The sequence below is a fragment of the Dendrobates tinctorius genome, unplaced genomic scaffold (genome assembly GCF_039654945.1).
Source record: "Dendrobates tinctorius isolate UK_male_01 unplaced genomic scaffold, ASM3965494v1 ptg000143l, whole genome shotgun sequence".
NCBI lineage: Eukaryota > Metazoa > Chordata > Amphibia > Anura > Dendrobatidae > Dendrobates > Dendrobates tinctorius.
In genome coordinates, this window is record NW_027361810.1 from 1,075,322 (window position 1) to 1,093,495 (window position 18,174).

The 18,174-nt window shown below is 50.0% G+C and overlaps 1 protein-coding gene across 5 annotated transcripts in view; it reads left to right on the forward strand.

Moving 5' to 3' along the window:
• Positions 1–18,174, forward strand: part of SEMA5B (semaphorin 5B) — a 241,460-nt gene that overhangs the window by 88,210 nt on the left and 135,076 nt on the right. The window contains exon 1 of one of the 5 annotated variants that reach the window (XM_073545281.1): positions 7,015–7,033. The exons of the other annotated variants lie outside the window; for them this stretch is intronic. The gene's annotated coding sequence lies outside the window, so the exon portion shown is untranslated. Of the gene's footprint in view, positions 1–7,014; positions 7,034–18,174 lie in introns of those variants that run through there. 5 annotated transcript variants of the gene reach the window in all.

Below are 18,174 nucleotides of genomic sequence, written 5' to 3' on the forward strand. Positions count from 1 at the left end.
TGAGTAAGTTGTGAAATAAACACACAGCAAGAATAAAATCCTTAAAGTTAAATTAAACTCAGCACCCTGTTTTACTCATTTATTAAAAAATAAAATACAAATTTATACTCACCTTTACGCCTAAAATCCATTGAAGCCCTCATCCTCTGTAAAAGAAAAAAAAATAATTAACAACTCTATCCCTCACCTGTCTGATATGAAGATAATCTGTACTGTCCCACGCCGCAATCCACCTGTTACATCTGGTATTCACACTGGACGGCACCATGATGCGACCACTCTGGATGAAAACCAGGAGACACTGAGCTGCTGCGAGCGGTGACACCATAGAGGTGATGTCAGAGGTCACCGCCGGTAACTGAAGCTGCGTTCACATGCTCAGTTCACTGTCATGATGAACTGCGGTGACCTCACTGAGCCCTCTCCATTTTATTAAATTAATTCATTATTTTACACAGGATGTGCACATCGGGTGCTGAATACAACTCCCATGATTGACTCCTGGTAGCTCTGATGTCAGGGAGACCAGGCCGCAATGATGAGAGCTGCCGTCAGCAGCCGGCTCAAGGGATCAGTGCCAACTGTACGGCTGTTCTCCGGCGTCAGTATGTGTTACACGGAGACACGGATGTCACATACGTACATGTGGACGGGACATGGATGTCACATAAGGACAGCACATGGATCTCACGGCACCATTTTTTCCTGTACAGTAATCACTAGTGCGGAGCCGTAGCCGGTGACCCCGGCCGCTCGCCCCATTCTGCTGTTTCTCGTTTCTTCTACCAGATGGGTTTGGTGATATTTGCGGACTGGTTGCCATATGTGATTGGTAATCCTGGATTAGCCGCCCCTCCCCGCCACAGACGGATGTTTTCACATCTCCTTTATTTTCTGGCGTTTGTTTCTCTGTTGACTTTTAACCCCTCGCATCCCCTCTGTCCTGATCTCCGGATTCTGCGGTCGGGGAGGAGCCGCAGCGTCCTTTGCTTTGTTTGCAAAAAAATGGAAAATCAAATGTAATAAAAATTTACGGCCTCACAAAAGTGAGAATAAACCTGGCGGTAAAGATGTCGTATAAGTTACGATCACGGCTCCTAAGGCTATGTGCAGACGCTGCGGATTCTGCTGCGTTGTACAGTACCTTTATTTCCTATGGAGAAAAAAAACGCAGTGCACATGCTGCGGATTTTTCCGCGGGTTACAATCCGCAGCATGTCAATTCTTTGTGTGGTTTCTGCTGCGGTTTCACACCTTATCATTATGAAGTGTGAAACCGCAGCTAATCCGCAGATAAACTGCAGGACTTTTTTCCTGCGGATTTACCTGCAGATTTTCAAACAAAATCCGCACAACCTAAAATCTACGTGTGCACTTACCCTGAAGCCTCCGAAATCAGCCTGCGAATGACTGCTGGAAGGAGAGAAGTGCAGAAGCTGTGGTGTCACGTGACTGCGACAGGTCTGCAGAGGAGCCCAGATCTGCGCAACTCTGCGCTGCCAGCACTCCTCCTCCTCCACCATAGTATCTCAGCTCCCTCCCCCACCCAAGGGTGTGAGCGCCGCCCATGCGGCCGTGTGAGCTCCTCCCCCGTGCACGGCCGTGTGAGCTCCTCCCCCGGGCACGGCCGTGTGAGCTCCTCCCCCCACGCACGGCCGTGTGAGCTCCTCCCCCCCCACGCACGGCCGTGTGAGCTCCTCCCCCCCCACGCACGGCCGTGTGAGCTCCTCCCCCCACGCACGGCCGTGTGAGCTCCTCCCCCCCCCCCCACGCACGGCCGTGTGAGCTCCTCCCCCCCCACGCACGGCCGTGTGAGCTCCTCCCCCCCACGCACGGCCGTGTGAGCTCCTCCCTCCCCCCCACGCACGGCCGTGTGAGCTCCTCCCTCCCCCCCACGCACGGCCGTGTGAGCTCCTCCCCCCCACGCACGGCCGTGTGAGCTCCTCCCCCCCCACGCACGGCCGTGTGAGCTCCTCCCCCCCACGCACGGCCGTGTGAGCTCCTCCCTCCCCCCCACGCACGGCCGTGTGAGCTCCATCCCACGCACAGCCGTGTGAGCTCCATCCCCCGCACAGCCGTGTGAGCTCCTCCCCCCCACGCACGGCCGTGTGAGCTCCATCCCACGCACAGCCGTGTGAGCTCCATCCCCCGCACAGCCGTGTGAGCTCCTCCCCCCCCCACGCACGGCCGTGTGAGCTCCATCCCACGCACAGCCGTGTGAGCTCCATCCCCCGCACAGCCGTGTGAGCTCCTCCCCCACATAACTATGATTCCCCCGCACAATGATTTTCCTTTTCTAACTGTACCTAGCCCCTCCTCTGAATAGTGTGAACCCCTCCCTAAAAGAATGACCCCCCCTCCCTTTTACACTGACTTCCGCCCCTGCATAAGTGAGCTCCTCCTCTGAGCACTGACTCTTCTCCCCTCCCCCCCAATGTTTTGGTTCCTTTCTGACACCCATTTTTGCATTCCAGTAAATGGTCGTCAGTCTCCACCTCTTTGTATTATTTGCTGTCATGTGACATCTGGGCTCCGCCCTGAGTGGAGGAGGTTTAGAGGTCAGCGGTCAGAAATGATGCATCATGGGAAAATCGTTCATAGTTTTTCTACCGTTTTCAGGCGGGGGAAGGGGGGAGGTGTCATCTTAACCTGCGAGGCCTCTTTATAGGGATATTTCCACTTCATTTTATAATTGTAACTTCCTTTTGGGTTTTGTGGTTTTCAGGATCTCTTCTTGCTGCTGTGGAATAAAAACCTTAATTTCCGGTGATTTTCCTCCCAGAACTTTTATCAGTTTATTATGACCTCATCACTAAGCAACCGGGTGACCCCGGGTCTGCAGGGGTCAGTGGTCCCGTGTGGTCCCGTCTCGCGTCACACTGATGACTTGCTGCGGATGAATGAGATGACGGCGCGGCCGCCGGCATCCTCGTCTCGCCTGTAATGAGTAACGCCATTATCTTCCTTTTACCCTCGGGCTGTTTTTGGTGTTGATGTGCCGGTAACTTTATTGTATTGCCGATAAACAAATTACAAGGAATAAAATTAGCATATTATCAATTTACTGTCAATCAAGTATGTTAACTCCGCGATGCCTGCACTGCACATAGAGAATATCGCTCCGGACTGCTCTATATGTCCTGCGCCTTTAAATATCAGCTGGTGGCCCCGACCCCTCGCCTTGTCCTGATTTCTCGCCCCGTTACGCTCCATCCTGGGTGATGGTTTCGGAGACCTGCAGATGTGAATCATTTACTTCTGTGCAGCGGTCGTCCGCAGCGCCCCGTCACTCGCTGTATGTGTTCTGCGCCAAAGCGGATTGTTATGAATGATTTCTGCAGCGCCCCGCCACAGCGCTCCGATATCTGGCTGCATTTATTTACAGCGTGCTTTCCCAGCATCCTCCGTGATGAATTATTTAAGACGCGCTTGTTTCCTGGGTCACGGGGCGCCGAGCGAGAATATATCATAAATCTCAGCAAATGGGGCCAGCGGCTTAAAGGGCAAAACCCCGAACATCTGAACATCTCAGTCCTTTGCCATCCCCTGCGTTTTATATGTTCCTGGAAAACCTGAGTGACCACCATCATGGCCGCGCCGGGTCACACAAGCTGCAGCACGGTATATGTACAGGAAGGGTTGTCATAGGGACGCAGGCAGATCAGTGCAATCAATGCTGCTTTCTCATGTGTTACACGCGGCACCCACCTCCCTAAATTCTTCCTTTAATTATTCCATATCCGCTGGTTTGGCCCCGTGGCCGGGGTGGGGCGTGAATATTTCTGGAAAGCGTGAGTTTTTGTTTTTATTGCCGTCCTCTTCACTGTTTAATTTTTCAGTCTTGTCCCCACCAATCTACAGGGAAGACAGAGGGAGAGGGGCACAAACCTAATAATGTTATAGGGCGAGATCAGGACCACCGACACCGCGCCTGCAGTAGAGCATGATGGGAGCAAACTCACTGACACGTGTTCACCATATGTAGCCGCCGGTGCCCAAACGCGTCATCTGGAGGCAGCAGAGCTGGAAACGCTTCACTAGATCACGGCTGATGATACGCAGACGATCCCTGACATTGAAAGATCTGCATTTCCTTTTTACTTCTACCAGATAATGAGCTGGAATCCAGAGAAAGTCATAATGTTCCAGTTAAAGGGTATGTCCACAATCACACAGAACAGCCACCGCACATACAGCTCTGGCAAAAAGGAGACCGCTGCACAATGTTCAGTTTGTCTGATTTTCCTCTTTATATTTCTGACTAAAATGTAAATTGCTCTTTTATTCTATAAACTACTGACATGATGTCTCTGAATTTCCAAGCACTAAATTTTGTATTTATTTTCAGAAATGAGAAATGGTCAAAAGAACAAAAAAATGCAGACGTCCAATAATAATAATAATCTTTATTTTTATATAGCGCTAACATATTCCGCAGCGATTTACAGTTTATAATGCAAAGAATAATGCAAAGAAAACAAGTTCATAATCATGTAGAAAAAACAATACTAATGTTTTACCTCAGGAAGAGTTCAGAGATCAGTATTCTGTGGAATCCCCATGATTGTTAAGCCCAGCTTTCCTGCGTCTTGGCTGCTTTCCTCCAGTCTCTCACTCTGATTTTGGGTGACCTTATGCCACTACTGGTACACGTCAGCAGTTCTTCTTTGTCTGATGGCTTGTGACTCTCCATCTTCCTCCTGATTACATTCCAGAGGTTTTCAGTGGGGTTCAGGTCTGGAGATTGGGCGGCCATGACAGGGATTTAATGTGGTGGTCTTTTCATCCACACATCGATTGACCTAGCTGCAGTGGCGGATTATAATGAGGTCAATTTGGGCAGTTGCCCCGGGCCCAGTGGGGTTAAGGGGCCCACAGCCCAGGCCAGTAAATTGCCCCATTATAATCCGCCACCGCGCAGGGCCGGATTATAGGCAGGGCAGGAGGGGCTTCAGCCCCGGGGCCCCCACCACAAGAGCTTCTAAGGGGGCCCCAACCACATTCCTGCTGGCTGCTGCAATGGCACTCCATCTTCTCCCCACCTAAAAGTGAGTGACCGTGGGGGCGGCATTATGTGCTCTGCTACCAGCGGCATCTACAAGTAGCGTGAACGCTGATACTGCTGGTAGCGAGCAAAGGATTGTGATGAGATCACAGGAGGGAAGGTGTCAGGACCCCCGATCATGTGACCCCTGTCTCCTCCCCTCCTGTGACCTCATCACAGGTCCTGTGCGCACAGCACTGAGAGCAGCCATGTATGTGGAGTCGGCTCTGCGGGTGGAGGTCAGTGCTGGAGGCTCCATTATTCTCTATGTGGAGTGCGGCTCTGCGGGTGGAGGTCGGTGCTGGAGGCTCCATTATTCTCTATGTGGAGTGCGGCTCTGTGGGTGGAGGTCGGTGCTGGAGGCTCCATTATTCTCTATGTGGAGTGGGGCTCTGCAGGTGGAGGTCGGTGCTGGAGGCCCCATTATTCTCTATGTGGAGTGTGGCTCTGCGGGTGGAGGTCGGTGCTGGAGGCTCCATTATTCTCTATGTGGAGTGGGGCTCTGCAGGTGGAGGTCGGTGCTGGAGGCTCCATTATTCTCTATGTGGAGTGCGGCTCTGCAGGTGGAGGTCGGTGCTGGAGGCTCCATTATTCTCTATGTGGAGTGGGGCTCTGCAGGTGGAGGTCGGTGCTGGAGGCCCCATTATTCTCTATGTGGAGTGTGGCTCTGCGGGTGGAGGTCGGTGCTGGAGGCTCCATTATTCTCTATGTGGAGTGGGGCTCTGCGGGTGGAGGTCGGTGCTGGAGGCCCCATTATTCTCTATGTGGAGTGTGGCTCTGCGGGTGGAGGTCGGTGCTGGAGGCTCCATTATTCTCTATGTGGAGTGGGGCTCTGCAGGTGGAGGTCGGTGCTGGAGGCCCCATTATTCTCTATGTGGAGTGTGGCTCTGCGGGTGGAGGTCCGTGCTGGAGGCCCCATTATTCTCTATGTGGAGTGCGGCTCTGCGGGTGGAGGTCCGTGCTGGAGGCCCCATTATTCTCTATGTGTAGTGCGGCTCTGCGGGTGGAGGTCGGTGCTGGAGGCCCCATTATTCTCTATGTGGAGTGTGGCTCTGCGGGTGGAGGTCCGTGCTGGAGGCCCCATTATTCTCTATGTGGAGTGCGGCTCTGTGGGTGGAGGTCGGTGCTGGAGGCCCCATTATTCTCTATGTGGAGTGTGGCTCTGCGGGTGGAGGTCGGTGCTGGAGGCTCCATTATTCTCTATGTGGAGTGCGGCTCTGCGGGTGGAGGTCGGTGCTGGAGGCCCCATTATTCTCTATGTGGAGTGCGGCTCTGCGGGTGGAGGTCGGTGCTGGAGGCCCCATTATTCTCTATGTAGAGTGTGGCTCTACGATTCGTGACCCCCGTCACGTGACGAGGGGGGCCCACAGAGTCTGAACTGCCCCGGGCCCTGGCTACCCTTAATCCACCCCTGCCTAGCTGTGTGGCATGGCGCATTGTCCTCAGAGTTGGGAAACATTGCCTGAGCAGAAGGAATCAACTGTTTTTCCAGGATAACCTTGTCTGCGTCTTGATTCATATGTCCTTCGCAAAGATTAGCCTGCCCAATTCCAGCCTTGCTGAAGCCTCCCCAGATCATCACCGATCCTCCACCTAATTTCACACTGGGTGCAAGACACTGGGGCTTGTACGCCTCTCCAGGTCTCCATCTAACCATTAGACGCCCAGGTGTTGGGCAAAGCTGAAAATTAGACTCAGCAGAGAAGATTACCTTACTCCAGTCCTCTATGGTCCAATCCTTATGGTGTTTGGCAAACTTCAGTCTGTCTCTCCTTTGCTTCTCATTGATGAAAGGCTTTTTTCTAGCTTTACATGACATGAGCCCTGCCTCTAGGAGCCTGTTATGAACTGTTCTTGCCGTGCACTTCACCCCAGTTGCCATCCCTTTTTTAGGTCACTTGATGTCATCCTGCGGTTGCTGAGTGACATTCGAATAAGATGACGTCATCCCGGTCAGTGGAGTCGTTTTCGCTCTCTGCCACTCTGTAGGTTTGTTGTCCTCAATCTCTGCTGCTTGACCTTGTTGTAACAGACTGCCGTCTTAGAAATTTTAAGGATGGAGGCAACATGACGCTCACTGTATCCCGGGACCGCGAGAACGGACGTCATCGCGGTCGTTCTTGCAAAGGATTACTGGGACCGGGAGCGTGGTGAGAGGCGGGAAGGCTGCGTGGGACGCCGGAAGGTGAGAATAACAATATTTTTTATTTTAATTCTATTTTTTACAGGGATCTGGTGCCCGGAGGACAGTCTCCTCTCCTCCGGACCGTGGGTACCATCCGCAAATGTTCTGCTTACTTTTCGCATGGTGTGCACAGCCACATGCGGAAAGGAAGCAGAACAATGCATTCCTATCGGTGCGGGATCGCCGCGATTCCGCGAAATTAATGAGCATGCTGCGGTTTTTACCGCTAAGCGATTCCGCCGCGATAAAAACCGCAGCATTAGCACAGCATTGTGGAATCCCATAGGAATGCATGGGATGCTTATTTTTCACGTTTTTGCAGCAAAATCGTGCGTTTATAACCGCCGCGAAAAAACCGCGACGTGTGAACTCAGCCTAAAAGTTATTTTTTTCATTCCTATTACTTTTGGGATATTACTAGCACTTGTTTTGCCATCCAGCTTGTCCTATTGTAGGAGGATTATGAACACCACAGCAGGGTATTTTATACTTTCCTTTGTTAGGTAAAATTTGGTTCAGGTGATCACTTAATCAGAAACACATTAAGAAGAATGAGGTGGACTCTGGATGGAATTCAGCTGACACTGAAATGGAGGAATGGCTGTCAGACATGGAGAGAAGCGGATTTTTATACAACTGTGCAGTGGGCTCTTCATTTTTGCCAGAGCTGTATACATTACAATACTGATCCTGAGTTACATCCTGTATTATACTCCAGAGCTGCACTCACTATTCTGCTGGTGCAGTCACTGTGTACATACATTACATTACTGATCCTGAGTTACATCCTGTATTATACCCCAGAGCTGCACTCACTATTCTGCTGGTGCAGTCACTGTGTACATACATTACATTACTGATCCTGAGTTACATCCTGTATTATACTCCAGAGCTGCACTCACTATTCTGCTGGTGCAGTCACTGTGTAAATACATTACATTACTGATCCTGAGTTACATCCTGTATTATACTCCAGAGCTGCACTCACTATTCTGCTGGTGCAGTCACTGTGTACATACATTACCTTACTGATCCTGAGTTACATCCTGTATTATACCCCAGAGCTGCGCTCACTATTCTGCTGGTGCAGTCACTGTGTACATACATTATATTACTGATCCTGAGTTACATCCTGTATTATACTCCAGAGCTGCACTCACTATTCTGCTGGTGCAGTCACTGTGTACATACATTACATTACTGATCCTGAGTTACATCCTGTATTATACCCCAGAGCTGCACTCACTATTCTGCTGGTGCAGTCACTGTGTACATACATCACATTACTGATCCTGAGTTACCTCCTGTATTATACTAGAGAGCTGCACTCACTATTCTGCTGGTGCAGTCACTGTGTACATACATTACATTACTGATCCTGAGTTACATCCTGTATTATACCCCAGAGCTGCACTCACTATTCTGCTGGTGCAGTCACTGTGTACATACATTACTGATCCTGAGTTACATCCTGTATTATACTCCAGAGCTGCACTCACTATTCCCCCAGATGTTACGCACTGAGGAGCCTGTGGACGACTTCTGGATAAGCTGTAAGTTCTTATCCGCTGACAGAAGATGACTTCAGGCCGGAGGATGATGGGGATTCTAGTATTTCTGACATTCCCCCTCTGGCCCTGTGCACTCGCTGTTGCTCCTGCAGGTATTCGCAGAGATCGTCCTCTTCCTACCCTGAGCGCTCACTTCATAGAGCACTCTGCTCTTTGTTCTTAATGTGAGGACTGAGGAGACTAAAAACTGGGGAACGATGGGTTAACACGCACGGCGCAGTATCTGGAAGTATTGGAAAAACTGTTGACTTTTATAGGAACCGTCTGGATTACTGCACATAAAGTTGTAATGAATGGATAATGAAACAATTGCAAGGTCTTTGCTTGCAGTCAGTGAATGGGATCTTTCTACAGTGCCTTGCGAAAGTATTCGGCCCCCTGGAACTTTTCCCACATATCATGCTTCAAACATAAAGATACCAAATCTAAGTTTTTGGTGAAGAATCAACAACAAGTGGGACACAATTGTGAAGTTGAACGAAATGTATTGGTTATTTTATATTTTTTTTGAAATACCAAAACTGAAAAGTGGGGCGTGCAATATTATTCGTCCCCTTTGCTTTCAGTGCAGCAAACTCACTCCAGAAGTTCATTGTGGATCTCTGAATGATCCAATGTTGTCCTAAATGACTAATGATGATAAATATAATCCACCTGTGTGTAATCAAGTCTCCGTATAAATGCATCTGCTCTGTGATAGTCTCAGGGTTCTGTGTGAAGCACAGAGAGCATCACGAAGACCAAGGAACACAACAGGCGGGTCCGTGATACTGTTGCAGAGAAGTTTAAAGCCGGCTTTGGATACAAAATAATTTCCAAAACTTTAACCATCCCAAGAGCACTGTGCAAGCGATCATATTGAAATGGAAGGAGTATCATACCACTGCAAATCTACCAAGACCCGGCCGTCCCTCTAAACTTTCACCTCAAACAAGGAGAAGACTGATCAGAGATGCAGCCAAGAGGCCCATGATCACTCTGGATGAACTGCAGAGATCTACAGCTGAGGTGGGACAGTCTGTCCACAGGACAACAATCAGTTGTACACTGCACAAATCTGGCCTTTATGGAAGAGTGGCAAGAAGAAAGCCATTTCTCAAAGATATCCATAAAAAGTGTCATTTAAAGTTTGCAAGAAGCCACCTGGGAGACACTAAACATGTGGAAGAAGGTGCTTTGGTCAGATTAAACCAAAATCAAACTTTTTGGCAACAATGCCAAACGATATGTTTGGCGTAAAGGCAACACAGCTCATCACCCTGACCACACCATCCCCACTGTCAAACATGGTGGAGGCAGCATCATGGTTTGGGCCTGCTTTTCTTCAGCAGGGACAGGGAAGAGGGTTAAAATTGATGGGAAGATGGATGGAGCCAAATAAAGGACCATTCTAGAAGAAAACCTGTTGGAGTCTGCAAAAGACCTGAGACTGGGACGGAGATTTGTCTTCCAACAAGACAATGATCCCAAACATAAAGCAAAATCCACAATGGAATGGTTCACAAATAAACATCTCCAGGTGTTAGAATGGCCAAGTCACAGTCCAGAGCTGAATCCAATCGAGAATCTGTGGAAAGAGCTGAAAACTGCTGTTCACAAACGACCTCCATCCAACCTCACTGAGCTCGAGCTGTTTGCCAAGGAAGAATGGGCGAGAATTTCAGTCTCTCGATGTACAAAACTGATAGAGACAAACCCCAAGCGACTGCAGCTGTAATCACAGCAAAAGGTGGCGCAACAAAGTATTAAGTTACAGGGGCCGAATAATATTGCACGCCCCACTTTTCAGTTTTTGAATTTCCACAAAAATTTAAAATAACCAATAAATTTCGTTCAACTTCACAATTGTGTCCCACTTGTTGATTCTTCACCAAAAATTTACATTTGGTATCTTTATGTTTGAAGCATGATATGTGGGAAAAGGTTGAAAAGTTCCAGGGGGCTGAATACTTTCACAAGGCACTGTAGTTTACATTCTGACCATCTTTACAGGGCTCCCTCTTTTCACAGCTGAGGACTTGTTACAATTGTATCCAGTCCAGACAAGCCTCCAGGGATAAGTTCTCCAACAGCAGAACTCTTCTGTCCTGACACTTTGTAACATTGTTTCACAGTGGAGTCCTGGCCCTTTGGCTCACAGAGGATTAGATGCAATTGTAACAAACCATCAGATGTGAGATGTATCAGTTTTGTTGGGATTTTCAGCTGAGATCTTGGAAAGACGCAGAGTTTTTAGCAGAATGTTGTGGATGATTCCTCCACACAGGCGTCATGTGAGTTCCGTTACATTGTGTCGCTTTGTATATGAATTCGGCGATACGATCGCGGCTCCGCCGTTGTTCCGCTCCTGCCGCCATTGTTGTCTGGCCGCAGTTTTTCACTTTTATGTCCCAGTAACGCGCTGTCGATAAATGTCGATTTCTGCCTCTATGTCCGTCCGTCTCCATTAATCCATTCCTTCAATAAATCCGGAGATTAAAGAGACGGGAGAAGAAGTAAATGAACGGTTGTCGCGGTGTGAAGAGGCGCGGGATGATACGAGCCGTCAATATCTCTCACGTGGAGCGCTGCGCACTGTGCGGTCTCCATAGGATCTATACTGCAGATAATGACCCTGAGGGACGGCTCCAGCCCGAATAACTGAGACTGTCAGTCACCTGCGGCCGCGCAGCCTCCGCTCAGCTGCACACGTGCCCACCGCCAGCACCTGCACAGGCGGCCGCGCACGATCAGGCGTGTTTGCTTCGTTTGCACTGTCGGTCTTTAGCGTTTGCTTTCTGCAGGCGATCGCATTACATTAAGTGCGCCTGTCACCCGAGAAATGACGGCCAATCAATCCACAGGAGTGGACGAGACCATCGATCCAATGATTTGCCGGCCCATAAAATACGGGGGTTGAATCGATTCAACAATTATTTTCTTCAATTTGGCAAAAGCGACAAGTATCTCAGATTCATGAATCCAATGTGATCTACAGCCGGGGATTCGTGCCGATCGATGATTCGTGAATCGTCAATGCTGCGGAGTGCGATTCATTACCTGCTGTCAGCCGTTAGCAGCGCTCCAATCAGGAAATGGACAGAAAATCTCTGTCCGTTTAATGTATGCAGCTCATATGCAGAGCTATGTGTTTCCATGGATACAGGCAACAAACCAAAATAAATCCTGTGTATTCTGATCTCCAATTAGGATTTACACGTCCTAGTCCTCTAGGTATCGGACAGACCGAAAAACATGAGGCAGAAGGCTACAAGACCAGAATACAAAGGGTTATCTGTGGCCTGAAGGACCATGGAAACTTTCGCTCTGCATAGGAGCTGTACACACAAAGCAGACACCTGTTAAAATCAACACGGACTGTAGCTGCAAATGTGACAGAAGACAATCATGTAACTACACAGTGACTGCACCAGCAGAATAGTGAGTGCAGCTCTGGGGTATAATACAGAATGTAACTCAGGATCAGTAATGTAATGTATGTACACAGTGACTGCACCAGCAGAATAGTGAGTGCAGCTCTGGAGGATAATACAGGATGTAACTCAGGATCAGTAATGTAATGTATGTACACAGTGACTGCACCAGCAGAATAGTGAGTGCAGCTCTGGAGTATAATACAGGATGTAACTCATGATCAGTAATGTAATGTATGCACACAGTGACTGCACCTGCAGAATAGTGAGTGCAGCTCTGGGGTATAATACAGGATGTAACTCAGGATCAGTAATGTATGTACACAGTGACTGCACCAGCAGAATAGTGAGTGCAGCTCTGGGGTATAATACAGGAGGTAACTCATGATCAGTAATGTAATGTATGTACACAGTGACTGCATCAGCAGAATAGTGAGTACAGCTCTGGCGTATAATACAGGACGTAACTCAGGATCAGTAATGTATGTACACAGTGACTGCACCAGCAGAATCGTGAGTGCAGCTCTGGGGTATAATACAGGATGTAACTCAGGATCAGTAATGTATGTACACAGTGACTGCACCAGCAGAATAGTGAGTGCAGCTCTGGGGTATAATACAGGAGGTAACTCATGATCAGTAATGTAATGTATGTACACAGTGACTGCATCAGCAGAATAGTGAGTACAGCTCTGGCGTATAATACAGGACGTAACTCAGGATCAGTAATGTATGTACACAGTGACTCCACCAGCAGAATAGTGAGTGCAGCTCTGGGGTGTAATACAGGATGTAATTCAGGGTAAGTAATGTGATGTATGTACACAGTGACTCCACCAGCAGAATAGTGAGTGCAGCTCTGGGGTATAATACAGGATGTAACGCAGGATCAATAATGTGATGTATGTACACAGTGACTCCACCAGCAGAATAGTGAGTGCAGCTCTGGGGTATAATACAGGAGGTAACTAAGGATCAGTAATGTAATGTATGTACACAGTGACTGCACCAGCAGAATAGTGAGTGCAGCTCTGGGGTATAATACAGGATGTAACTCAGAATCAGTAATGTAATGTATGTACACAGTGACTCCACCAGCAGAATATTGAGTGCAGCTCTGGAGTATAATACAGGATGTAACTTAGGATCAGTAATGTAATGTATGTACACAGTGACTGCACCAGCAGAATAGTGAGTGCAGCTCTGGAGTATAATACAGGAGGTAACTCAGGATCAGTAATGTATGTACACAGTGACTGCACCAGCAGAATAGTGAGTGCAGCTCTGGGGTATAATACAGGATGTAACTCAGAATCAGTAATGTAATGTATGTACACAGTGACTGCTCCAGCAGAATCGTGAGTGCAGCTCTGGAGTATAATACAGGATGTAACAGGATCAGTAATGTAATGTAAGTACACAGTGACTGCACCAGCAGAATAGTGAGTGCAGCTCTGGAGTATAATACAGGATGTAACTCAGGATCAGTAATGTATGTACACAGTGACTGCTCCAGCAGAATCGTGAGTGCAGCTCTGGAGTATAATACAGGATGTAACAGGATCAGTAATGTAATGTAAGTACACAGTGACTGCACCAGCAGAATAGTGAGTGCAGCTGTGGAGTATAATACAGGATGTAACTCAGGATCAGTAATGTAATGTATGTACACAGTGACTGCACCAGCAGAATAGTGAGTGCAGCTCTGGAGTATAATACAGGATGTAACTCAGGATCAGTAATGTATGTACACAGTGACTGCTCCAGCAGAATAGTGAGTGCAGCTCTGGAGGATAATAGGGGATGTAATTTAGGATCAGTAATGAAATGTATGTACACAGTGACTGCTCCAGCAGAATAGTGAGTGCAGCTCTGGAGGATAATAGGGGATGTAATGTATGTACACCATGAGTCTCTTTGCTGTGATTCTGTGTGCCAGTAATTGATCAGTAATGATCGGACGGTGAGGCGATCGTGGATCTGATTGAATGTTTGTCCTCTGAGCAGTCAGTGATTGCTGATAATAATCCTCTTCCTTGTAGATGGCTTTGATCGTGCTCCTGGTGCATTATACTTTTATAATGGGGTACTGATTTGTGCCGGGAGCTTTGTCTTTTGTTACACAGCACATTCCTTAGATGCATTTCATCTGGAGGAATAATGAGGATGCAGTTGCATTAGTCCTGACACCCTGTGACCATGGCAGCAATAATTTTTCATCTGTGGCGGGGCTCTGTGGTCGCTGTTTGCCACCAGCTGCGGTGCATTGTGGGTGATATGTGAGTGCCCCGAGCCCCCCGGATTCCTCCACATTGTGTGATTGCTGCTCTGGGAATTTGTCCTTATTAACGTGAGAAATGTCCTCAGCATCAAAGCAGAACAAAGCGTCCCTGTGCCAGGCGGCTCCCGGGAGAGCTGGAGAACATGGCAGCACCTGAGACCATTCATTGTGCCCTGCAGAGCAGATGCCGCCACCAGGATACACGGGCAAAGTCACGGAAAAGCAAAGAGAGCCGCCGGCATCCTGCGCCTCATCGCTGCCGGGCCGGCATTCCTATAATGTTCACATCCTCTGCCATCTGCTGTACTGATCCTCGGCTGCAGTATGATGTATGCTGTAGTCACATCCAAAGCTGCAGCCACTTTTCTGATGAGGTCTCATTTTTCCTTTTCGATGGTTGTGTATCTGCTGCAGATTTTTATTATTGTTGGAGATGATGGCAGCCAGCTGATATGTGATGAGTGCAGCTTTGGATGTGAGTGGAGTATAAGATATGATAAAAATTCTGATTAGCTACGTCAGAGAAACATATGGTGACTGTATGGCCAGGATGTTGTGTTTGTACTGACTGCATCATCTGGCTTTTCCATCCTTGTTTTCCCCTATGATTTACACTGCAGCTCTTCTCCCCTACAGCACAGCTATAATTGTTGCCTTCACATTATCATTAGCCCTATTTTCTATGGGCGTCTGAGAGTCATAATTCCATCTTTGATATCCTCTGAGGATTAGGCTGCTGAATGCTCTCTTCTCCATACTTTACACTACAGTTCTGCTCTTAGAGAGCACAGCTGTGATGAATGACTGCAGCTTAGCTGGATTGTCTGTAGGAGCTCAGAGTATTCTGAAATCCATCTCTCATCATTGACACATTGTTGCTCTGCCTGCCTAGCCTGTGTGTGTGCAGTAGTTATATTCCTTTGGAGGGAGTTAACTCCTAACATCCCAGCCAAGGCTCTGCAGCCAATTGATCTCTATATAGCTGTTATCTGCTCTCCTTCAGCTCCTGACAAGATGCTGGTATAAATCTTGCAAAATCACCAGCAGACAGCATCAGCTTCTCCCAGATCAGATCTCCTAATCCCGCCTCTCGCTTTGCTGAGCTGTTGCTTGTTGTAATCCCGTTATCTCTGTGTCAGTCCAGTGATGGCACTGTAGACTGATATCTGAACGTGTGACAGCAGAACTTGTGCTGAGCTTTATAGTTCTCCTGACACTAGATCTCTTCTACTCACCAGATCTGCCACTCAAGGAGGAGAGCCTCCCCCAGAAACCGGGAGGTGAGGAGACCGCAGAGCTGAGAACTGCTCTGGAGGCACCGAGTCCACTGCTTTCTGCTGCGATGTGTGTGGCCAGGGGGCTGCGGGCCGAATACTGATCATATCCAGTCCGGGCAGCGGAGGACCCCGTCTATATTCCGCTCAGGGTTACTCTCCGTGCACTGGCGGCTTTATTGATAAGCCCTGAGCTAAACAGCAGATTAATTGGCCTTAAAAGTACAGCTCTGATTTGGGGAGTGGGAGGCGCGGACCGGCGCGGGGCGCAGCGAGGAGGCCGCCGCCGGCGATATTGGATTTATAGCAGTAAGTAAAGAGCCCAGTGGAAGCAATTTATATTCTCTCCACGGAAATCCGGTCCGTCCGACTCACAACCTGACGAGTCTGATCGGTATAAACATTAACCCATAAAATAAGAGACCGCAGTTACGGGTGTGGGATCTGTTCTGATTGGATCTGGTGTGAAGGGATTTGTTCTGTTCAGGTCTTGAGATCTACTCTGGGAGGATGGGATCTTTTTTGGTCGTGTCTGTGAGGATGGGGTCTTTTCTGGTCACGACTGAAGGGATGGGATCTCTTCTAGTCAGATCTGAGGTTATTAGATCTGTTCTGGTGGGATCTGGGGAAGTAGATCTGTTCTTGTCAGATCTGAGTTTATTATATTTGTTCTGGTCACTTCGGTGGGATTAGATCTGTTCTTCTCAGGTCTATGGGGATGGGATCTGTTCCGGTCAGATCTGGTGGGCTTAGATCTCTTGTGATTGGTTTTAGGGGGCTGGAATCTTTTTCTTTTGTCAGGTCTGGGTAGATGGATTTGCTTGACTGTGTTCTGGGTAGATTAAATCTGTTTTGGTTGGAGAATGGGATCTGTTCTGGCTGATTCTGGGGAGATGGGATTGGTTCTGGTCAGGTCTGGAGGGATTGGATCATTTGTGGTCAGATCCGAGGTGGCTAGATCTGTTCTGGTCAGGTCTGAAGGGGTAGAAAATCTGTTGTGAGAGCGACAATTACCAAGATGATGACTTTTGCTCTTACTGTAAATTTTAGCCCAGGAGAAGAATGTTACCCCCGTCTCCTGCCATCTGTGACCCCCCTCCCCGTCTCCTGCCGTCTGTGACCCCCGTCTCCTGCAGTGTGACCCCCCCCGTCTCCTGCAGTGTGTGACCCCCCGTCTCCTGCAGTGTGACCCCCCCCGTCTCCTGCAGTGTGGCCCCCCGTCTCCTGCAGTGTGTGACCCCCCCCGTCTCCTGCAGTGTGTGACCCCCCCGTCTCCTGCAGTGTGTGACCCCCCCGTCTCCTGCAGTGTGACCCCCCCGTCTCCTGCAGTGTGACCCCCCGTCTCCTGCAGTGTGACCCCCCGTCTCCTGCAGTGTGACCCCCCGTCTCCTGCAGTGTGACCCCCCCGTCTCCTGCAGTGTGACCCCCCCCGTCTCCTGCAGTGTGTGACCCCCCCCGTCTCCTGCAGTGTGTGACCCCCCCCCCGTCTCCTGCAGTGTGTGACCCCCCCCGTCTCCTGCAGTGTGTGACCCCCCCGTCTCCTGCAGTGTGACCCCCCCCGTCTCCTGCAGTGTGACCCCCCCGTCTCCTGCAGTGTGACCCCCCCCGTCTCCTGCAGTGTGTGACCCCCCCGTCTCCTGCAGTGTGTGACCCCCCCCGTCTCCTGCAGTGTGTGACCCCCCCGTCTCCTGCAGTGTGTGACCCCCCCGTCTCCTGCAGTGTGTGACCCCCCCCGTCTCCTGCAGTGTGTGACCCCCCCCGTCTCCTGCAGTGTGTGACCCCCCCGTCTCCTGCAGTGTGTGACCCCCCCGTCTCCTGCAGTGTGTGACCCCCCCGTCTCCTGCAGTGTGTGACCCCCCCGTCTCCTGCAGTGTGTGACCCCCCCGTCTCCTGCAGTGTGTGACCCCCCCGTCTCCTGCAGTGTGTGACCCCCCCGTCTCCTGCAGTGTGTGACCCCCCCGTCTCCTGCAGTGTGTGACCCCCCCGTCTCCTGCAGTGTGTGACCCCCCCGTCTCCTGCAGTGTGTGACCCCCCCGTCTCCTGCAGTGTGTGACCCCCCCGTCTCCTGCAGTGTGTGACCCCCCCGTCTCCTGCAGTGTGTGACCCCCCCGTCTCCTGCAGTGTGTGACCCCCCCGTCTCCTGCAGTGTGTGACCCCCCCGTCTCCTGCAGTGTGTGACCCCCCCGTCTCCTGCAGTGTGTGACCCCCCCGTCTCCTGCAGTGTGTGACCCCCCCGTCTCCTGCAGTGTGTGACCCCCCCGTCTCCTGCAGTGTGTGACCCCCCCGTCTCCTGCAGTGTGTGACCCCCCCGTCTCCTGCAGTGTGTGACCCCCCGTCTCCTGCAGTGTGTGACCCCCCCGTCTCCTGCAGTGTGTGACCCCCCCCGTCTCCTGCAGTGTGTGACTC